We start from the raw sequence: 6,793 nt of genomic DNA on the forward strand, positions 1-6,793 counted from the left end.
AGAAGGATAGCAAAGGATAACAATGGTCCTCTTGAAGATCAGTGTGGACATCTATGCACGGAGCCAAAAGAGATGGGGGAGATCTTAAATGAACCTTTTGTATCTGTACTTACTTGGGAGATGGACACAGAGTCTATAGACTGAGGCAAAATAGCAAAGAGATCTTCTGATTACAGAAGCAAGTTAGGGTATATAAATTCATAGGGCCTTGTGGGAGGCTTGTGCAGAATTTGCAGGGGCCCTAGCAGAGGTATTTAAAATGCCCTTAGCCAAGGGTAAGGTGCTGCAGGATTGGAGGATAGCTAATGCTTTTCTATTGTTTAAGAAAAACTCTAAGAATATCTGGGAAATTATAGGCTGGTGAGCCTGACATCAGTAGCGGGTAAATTATTGGAAGGCATTCTAAGGGAACAGATATACTGTATACGTATTTGGCTAGACAGGGACTGATTAGGGATAGTCAAGGGGACTTTATGCGTGTAGGTCATGTCTAACCAATTTTATAGAGTTTTACAAGAAGGTTACCAGGAAAATTGATGAAGGAAAGGTAGTGGATGTTCTCCACATGGACTTCAGCAAGGCCCTTGGCAAGGTCCTGCATGGGAGGATGGTCAAGAAGGTTCAGTCACTTGGTATTCAAGGTGAGGTAGTAAATTGGATTCACCATTGGCTTTGCGGGAGAAGTCACAGAGTGGTAGTACATGGTTGCCTCTCTGACTGGAGGCCCATGACTAGTGGTGTGCACAGGGACCAGTGTTGGATCTGTTGTTGTTTGTCATCTACTGTATATCAATGATCTGGATGATAAAGTAGTAAGCTGGATAAGCAAATCTGCAGATAACACCAAGATTAGAGATGGCGAGAAAGACTATCAAAGCTCGCAGTGGGATCTGGAGCAGGTGGAAAAATGGGCTGAAAAATGGCAGTTGGAATTTAATGCAGACAAATGTGAGGTGTCGCACTGCAGGAGGACAAATCAGGGTCGGACTTACACAGTGAATGTTAGGGGACTGAGGATTGTGGTGGAACAGAGGGATCTGGGAATACAGGTCCATAATCATTGAAAGTAGGGTCACAGTTATAAGGCGTCATAAGAGAGTTGTTGGCACATTGGCATTCATAAATCAAAGAATTGAGTACAGGAGATGGGATGTTATGTTGAAGTTGTATAAGACGTTGGTGGGGTCTAATTTGGAGTATTGTGTGCAGCTGTGGTCACCAATTACAGGAAAGATATCAGTAAGATTGAAAGAGTACAGGGAATATTTACAATGATGTTACCTGAGTTATAGGGGAAAGGTTAGCTAGGTTAGGTCTTTATTCCTGGAGCATAGGAGATTGAGGCGAGATTTGGAAGAGCTGTACAAAATTATGAGGAGTATAGACAGGGTAAATGCAAGCAGACCTTTTCCACTGAGGTAGGGTGAGACTAGAACTAAAGGTCATGGGATAAGGGTGAAAGATGAAATCTTTAAGGGGAACCAGAGGGTGATTCCTTCACTTACAATGTGATGCAACTGTGGAATGAACTGCCAGTGAAAGTGGTGGATGAGAGTTCAATTTCGACATTTAAGAGAAATTTGGATGAGTATATGGATGGGGGTGGGTATGGAAGGCTTTTGTTCAGGTGCAGGTCAATAGGACTAGGCAAAATACTAGTTCAGCATGGACTAGATGGGCCGAAGGGCATATTTCTGCGCAGTAGTGCTCTATTACTCCATGACTCTAGTGATCTTGTTATTTATGCTATGGCAAAACGCTTTTTGCAAGTGTGTTGCCTTTCTTATTATTTAAAGGGAGGCTCTGCTAACATCAGGAAAGCTGACTAGAAAGTTGATTCAATCAGCCTTCTCGTCAATGAGGACAAGCTATCTATTATGGAAGTGAGAGCACACAAAGTTAATATAATTAAAATGCTCCAGCAATCTTTCTCCATTGGCTCTGAGATGCATTTCCTGAAATATCAAAGGAAATTCAGATAATTTTAATATTTCAGAAGTGAATTAGATATATACTTGTCGGAATGTGTGTACAGGATCTGTAGGATGAATGGATGAGTAGAGCTCACTGGATATATCTTTGAGATTGGTAATACTGTGCAGCAAGAGCAGAATAGTCTCCTCAGTAAGAAATATTCAATAAAATCAAGCTTGGGATTGAAGGCTCATGTTAAGAGTGCCTCAGTTTTTCAACAATTTGCCCTTTGTTGAGAACCCAAATTTCGACCTGCCTTTAAACTAATTAATGTAACAAGGAGGACACTTTAAAATCAATGTTGAGAACTCAGTCACTTAAAGGAACAGTGTTTGCATTTAATAACCAGATTTAATCTCACGGTAGAAAGCATTACAGGTGATGGACCATAAAATCAGATTTTCCTTCAAAAAAAAAAGTTTGTATTCCAAAGTAAACAATATCATCACACTGAGGTGTGTTCATAGAGTATCTGAGATAAAGACCTGAAGTAGCTTATACACATAAAATTTTAGGCAGAATATTCTGTTTTAGTGACCTGCAGAGATTTACATTTAAATTAATTATTACTGCTCTATATGTGTAACCATGATCCTGTTACCATCCTGCTGTTTTGTCTAGGTAGCTCACTGCAGCACCAGATCCAACCTAGATATCAGTGATTGCTTCCCTGTCCATTATCGTTCCCCATTCTCCATCTCCAAATCTTACTCAGGATCCATCATTTCAATGCTCTTTCAGTGACATCACTTATGGACATGGACTCAACTTCCACAACAGCTAACATGAATTTAGTGGGTTGAAAAGCCTTCTTCATTATGCTCCAAGTGTTTTCCTGGATTCACTTGCATCCATTTTCCTCGATGATTAAACCAAAACTTTGTTCCCCATATCTTCCTTTCTATCAAATTCCAATCATTTAAATTCTCATCCTTAAGTTCACAATCCTTCCAAGGCTTGATCCTCCCAACCCCTAATATTTCATTCAGCCAACAGCTTCCACACACAGAGTGTCGGGAAGAAAGGGCTTCATGTGCATGCTTTCTCCATTACTAGTAACTCCAGCATCTCAGTGCAATCAACAGCCAGAGTGTTTGGACCCACGGATGATGGGAGGGGAAGAGGTGAAACAGCAGGTGTTGAATCTCCTGCAGCTGCACCGGAAGATGCCATGAGAAGGGGCGAGGATGTTAGCAGAGAAGGATGAATGCACCAGGGATTACAGGATGAACAGACTCTTTAGAATGCTGAATACAGGTTTCCCCCGCCATCCGAAGGTAGAGCATTCCTATGAAACGGTTCGTAAGCTGAAATGTCATAAAGCGAAGAAGCAATTACCATTTATTTATATGGGAAAATATTGTGAGCGTTCGCAGACCCAAAAATAACCTACCAAATCATGCGAAATAACACATAAAACCTAAAATAACAGTAACATATAGTAAAAGCAGGAATGATATGATAAATACACAGCCTATATAAAGTAGAAATACTTTTCCACAATCATTACTGAACTGTTCTCCGGAGCAAAATTCTCACGCAAGCGCCGTCGGCAGAAAATCTCACACAAGTGCTGTTGGCAAAAACATGGCGCAAGCGCTCTCCAGTAACCTTTAAGCTATGAAGCTGCCAAATCATACCAAATAACACGTAAAAATACACAGCCGATATAAAGTAGAAATAATGTATGTACAGTGTAGTATCACTTACTGGAATTGGGACAGCGCAGAGCACACTGATGATGGTGTGTTAGACTGAATCGTCGCAGGTTTGGGTGGTGCAGTGGCCCCCACCCTCCTGGCCGCCGACCCAATACATTGCCGTGAAGCATGCTGCGGTAGCCGGGAGGCACACAGCACATCTTTCGGAAAAAAGCCGAAATGAACATGCTAATTAATTAGATGCTGCCCGGCACAAAATTGTCAGCCCAGGTCAGTGCCGATTGCTTCACCTTTGATCTGGGCCGACATTTATGTGTGGGGTGGCACCTAATTAATTAGCATGTTTATTTTAGCTTTTTTCTTAAAGATGTACTGTGCACCTCCCGGCTACCATTGCATTCTCCACAAATCGGTATCTGTCCGAGGCCTGGGGGTTGGGGTGGTGGGACACTGGGGAGTCATTTCGTTGTCTGTTTCCATTAGAGCAGGCAGCTCATCTTCTCCTATGACTGCCTGCCTTGATGTCAAAGGTCGAGGTTCGTCGTCTGCTGTGGCTGATGTGGAAGGCTTGCTTAACTGCTGAGCCTCGCTCATTTTTCAATCATACAGTTCTTTGTAAGCACTCAAACCATCCTGCAAATATGCCCTCAACCGACGTACCCTTGCAAAATTAAAGTCGTACTTTATCATTGCAGCGAAAATCTCACGTAGTTGCTTCACTTTCTCTACTGCATTCGGTTTCGATTGTTATCCTTTTTTCTTCCAATTGCATCAGCTCTTTGTCATGGGATGCCAAAACCTCTTCAATATCATCTTCATCAGCTTCCACAAGCCAAACTCACTTAGTCCTTACTTCGTTCACCACGATCGAAATGCTTAATTATGTCTAGTTTTACGTTAAGTGCAACACCCTTACGAGCTCTTTTAGGCTTTTCCGACACCATAGAACTCATCTTGCAAACGGATGCTCACAGGCAGGTGTCAAAGCAATGCCGTTCCGAATCCGGAAGAAAGCGGCTGCTCGGGGCGCACTGCCTTTTATCGCGCACTGATTTTATTTTGCGCGCTAAATTTTTTATCGCGCACTGCTTTTTTTTCGTAACAGTGAAAACACCTTCTGAAAGCGAAAACAAGGTACTAATGTAGGTCTTTCATAACAGTGAGGTTTCATAAAGCAAATGTTTGAAAAGCGGGGGACACCTGTAATAGGAAGGGAAGACGTATCTGGTAGTAGAAACTCATTAAAGTCAGTGGAAGTTATGTTGCCTCATTGTTGCCAGAGTTTATATTTCTGCGTCTGTTGCTACATATATCTTCAAATTCATTTTGGAAATCATCCTTTTCAATGCTCCCTTTGTTCCCAACCTTCAAGGTGTTATGAAACATTCTGGAGCAGGAGAGAGACAAACAGACATTCTGGTCTGTATTGTTGCCAATGACATTGATAGAAAAGTGAATGAAGTTCCTTACATGAATTTAAGAACTAGGAAAGAGATTAGGAAGCTGGGCATCCTTGGAGGGGAGGAGAAGATGGCGGTGCGACGCAGCACGCGCGGCCGCTCCGAAATGATATCGTATTTGTTAAATAGGGGCCGTGCACAATCCTGATTTGATGGAGACAGATGTGAGAAGCACGGAGGAACATCTGGAGAAACTTCTGAAATGCCTGCTTCGCTGCTGTTGCTACTGTGTGATCGAGAATCTCTGGAGGGGAATGCCCAAAATCCTCGGCTTTGCCTATTGCCTGTTGCCGGGGCCGGGGTCGAAGCGCTCGGCAGGGATGGTGCTCGGTGCTCAGTGTCGGAGGCTCAAAGTTTACGAACAGACTCAGAGTCAGACTGTGGTCGGGTGCTTCCAGGATGCTGCATCGACAAGTTTGGGGCACTGGAAGCTCATGGCAGGGAGAGTTTCTCCCTTCAACCGTCTGCGTGAGATGATGGGACTTTCAAGAGACTTCGAGACTATTTTTTACCGTGCCCCATGGTCTGTTCTTCATCAAATTACGGTATTGCTTTGCACTGTTGTAACTATATGTTATAATTATGTGGTTTTTGTCAGTTTTTTTTAGTCTTGGTTTGTCTTGTGTTTCTGTGATATCATTCTGGAGGAACAAATTGTATCATTTCTTAATGCATGCATTACTAAATGACAATAAAAGAGGACTGCGTGTCCTCATAATCTAATCTAATCTAATCAAAGATGGTAACATCTGTTACTTCCAAAGTCATGCACAATTGACTAAAGAAATACAACAGTGGAAAAAAGGAGAAGCTGGAGAAATGATCTACGACTTGTGATGGTATTGAGTTCACTGTCCACAAAGCCCTTAACTCAAAAGAAGATGTCAAGCTTTACCCAATATAGATAACTATGGTACCCTCACTATAAAATGTATACTGGATCAACCTACTCTTCAAAGACTAACTTACATCTGTGCCTAGTTTCGCTGCCAATACCCACTGTTTGAGTGGTTTGTTCCCCTCCCTACCAAGGAGGAGATACTTACAGCTAATGAAGTACTTTAAACAGTTTATTTTAATGATACACTTGGACAAATAGTTCTTATTACACACTTAAAACTGATTTCTGATTTATAAAAGATTTCAGAATTACAGAAGCTTTATAAACTTCATAGGGTTTCCAAACACAGGTACAATTCTTATATATCTAAAGGACATACCAACGAGTTGCAGACAAGCAAGTTGTCTGTTGCAGAAACTGAAGGGTTAGGAACGAATTCTAGTTCTTTCTGTCACTCAGTCTTTCTGTCATTCTTAACAATCTCTAATGCCTTCTAACATCTCTACTGTTTTCTACTAGCTGACATTATCTGCATGTGATGTTTTACAGATACCTTTGCTGGGACAAAGTAATTCACAGATGGTCTAAAAGCTTCTGAGGACAGAGATCCCAGACACTCAAAATTAATGCTCTGAGGGCTAACCCTCAGAGTACAGAAACATCCCAACCATTGATTAACTATACCTGTGACCATGTCTGCTGTGCCAAGTGACAAAATCAGTCTGGTCTGCGAACTTCCTTGAACTCAGTCACAATGGTGCAAACAATTTAGCCGGTGTTTGATGCAGGCCAATTAATATAACCCCATTGTCTTACATTGATTAAACATGGGCTTACAAGTCCTTGGTGTTTACTTA

Source organism: Mobula hypostoma, chromosome X2 (assembly GCF_963921235.1).
Source record: "Mobula hypostoma chromosome X2, sMobHyp1.1, whole genome shotgun sequence".
Taxonomy (NCBI): domain Eukaryota; kingdom Metazoa; phylum Chordata; class Chondrichthyes; order Myliobatiformes; family Myliobatidae; genus Mobula; species Mobula hypostoma.